Source organism: Trichosurus vulpecula, chromosome 1 (assembly GCF_011100635.1).
Source record: "Trichosurus vulpecula isolate mTriVul1 chromosome 1, mTriVul1.pri, whole genome shotgun sequence".
Taxonomy (NCBI): domain Eukaryota; kingdom Metazoa; phylum Chordata; class Mammalia; order Diprotodontia; family Phalangeridae; genus Trichosurus; species Trichosurus vulpecula.
Genome location: NC_050573.1, coordinates 123,494,393 through 123,497,028, shown reverse-complemented (window position 1 = coordinate 123,497,028; position 2,636 = coordinate 123,494,393).

Here is a 2,636-nt window from a genome sequence, read left to right as displayed (position 1 = left end):
CATCCAAAGTCCTGTTGACATTTCTAGTAGCTAAAATGCATGACTGGATTTAAGATACTATTTAATTTTTTAAATCAACAAAGTTTTATTTTCTTTACTTCCCATCTTCTCAACCCCTTGTTCCTTCCATTAAAAAAGGAAGAAAAACAAAACCCTTGTAACAAATATACCTAGTTTGTAAAACAAATTCCTTCATTGTCTATGTGCAAAAAATGTATGTTACGTTCTGGACCCTGAGTCCACTACCTCTGTCAGTAGGTGAGTAACATGTTTCATTATCAGTCCTCTGGAGTAGTGGTTGGTCATCCTATTGACCAATGTTTTTAAATACAGAGTGAATGAATTTTAAACGGAATTTCTTTTTTTTTAAATTTCCACATTAGCCATGTTGTGAAAGAAGGATCACAACAAAACAGAAAAACCATGAGAAGGAAAAAATAAGAAAAAAAGAAAATAGCATGCTTCAATCTGCATTCAGACTCTAAACTTCTTTCTCTAGGTTTAGATAGCATTTTCCATCATGAGTCTTGCAGAGATCCTTGCATTGCTGAGAAGAGCTAAGTCTATCAAAGTTAGTCATCGCACAATGTGGCTGTTACTGTGTACAATGTTCTCCTGGTTCGGCTCACTTTCATCAACATCAGTTCATATATGTCTTTCCATGTTTTTCTGAAGTCTGCCTGCCCATCATTTCTTATAGCACAATAGTATTCTATTATATTCATATATCACAACTTGCTCAGCCATTCTCCAATCAATGGACATCCTCTCAATTTCTAATTCTTTGCCACCACAAAAAGAGCTTCTATAAATATTTTAGTACATGTTGGTCCTTTTCTCATTTTCATCATTTCTATGTCATACAAACATAGAAGTGGTATTGTTGGGTCAAATGGTATGCACAGTTTTATAGCCCTTTGGGCACACTTCCAAATTGCTCTCTAGAATGGTTGGATCAGCTTACAACTTCACCAACAATGCATTAGTGTTACAACTATCCCACATCTTCTTCAACATTTATCATTTGACTCTTTTATCCTTTTATCTGATCTGATAGGTGTGATGTGGTACCTCAGAGTTCTTTTAATTTACATTAAATGGAATTTCTTGAGGAAAGGAAAGTCTCCATGAACATCGGGGGATGGTAAAAAGAGATGTACTATAAGGCATGAGAATTTTCAGTCCCACTAGCCCTTTAGTTTTCCCTTCCTCTAGTAACCCATTCCTTCAGGATATCTTGAGGTAGCCTGCCTCACAGAACCTAACAGCTTCTTGGATATGGGATAAGGGGTTGATTTTTGGGTTGCTTCTTCCTCCTTATTTGTTGCTCTCTCACCATTCAAGTCTCAAAAGACAGAAGCAGATGCCAAAGTTAATGTGATCTTAAATTATATTCATAGGAAGAATGTTCAGAAAAATGAAGGAGGTAATAAGTCTACTGTCTTCTGCCCTGGTCAGACCACATCTGTAGCATTATGTTAACTCTGGATCTCATATTTTAAGAGGAATATTTTCAAATTGGAGTGTATCCAGAGGAAAGCAGTCTAGCTTGATAAGGAAACTTGAAACCATGCCATACTAGGACCAGTTGAAAAATCTGGGGCTGTTTAGCTTGGAAAAAAGGCAAAATTAGGAAGAGGGGGCTGTGATAGCTGTTTTTAGTCTTAGAAAGATTGTCATTTGGAAGAAGGATTATTCTTCTTATGCTTGGTTCCTGAGGGCAGAACTAGAACTGTTAGGTGGAAGTTGTAGGAAGGCAGATTTCAGTTCAGTATGAGAATTTTCTGATGCACGCTCACTTGGTAATCTCATCAGCTCCCATGGGCTTATCATCGCTTCCCAGATCTATTTATCTGACCTTGGTCTCTCTTTCCTGAGCTCTCATCCTATCACCGAGTACCTATTGGAAACTATTGGACATAGAAGTCCTATGGCCCTTCAAAATCAACATATGCAAAACAGAACTCGTTATCTTTCCCTTCAAACCCACCCCTTTCCTGAGCTTCCCTATAAGAGCTAGATTCTCATCAATGCAAAAAAAAAAAAAGCAACAAACCCTGAAAAGTGGTTGAATGTATTTTGATTTCCATTATTTTAAGTCATAATAATATAAAATATGGTAATTGGTCTAGCCCAATGGAAACATGCAGGTCAAATTCACATAATGCAACCAGTTGAGGAAAGTCATTATTCTCATTAATTGAGTCCTAGCTGTATTCTTTTCCAGTCACCCACATTTACTACCTGGTTATTATCCTTGACTCCTCTCTCTCTCTCTCTCTCTCTCTCTCTCTCTCTCTCTCTCTCTCTCTCCCTCTCTCTCTCTCTCTCTCTGTCTCTCTCTCTCTCTCTCTTTCTCTCTCCTCCCCCGCCCCTGTCTCTCTGTCTCTGTCTGTCTCTGTTTCTGTTTCTCTCTCTTACGCACATATACCCTCACACACAAAACCACACACACACACGCACACACATACACACACACCCCGCATGCCCAGTCAGTTGCCAAATCTTATTTCTTTCTCTATAATATCCCTCATGTTGTCCATTTTCTCCACTCATACAACTACCACTCTAATTCAGGCCCTTATCACTGTTCTCCTGGGCTATTGCAATGGCTTTTTTAATTAGAATCACTCACT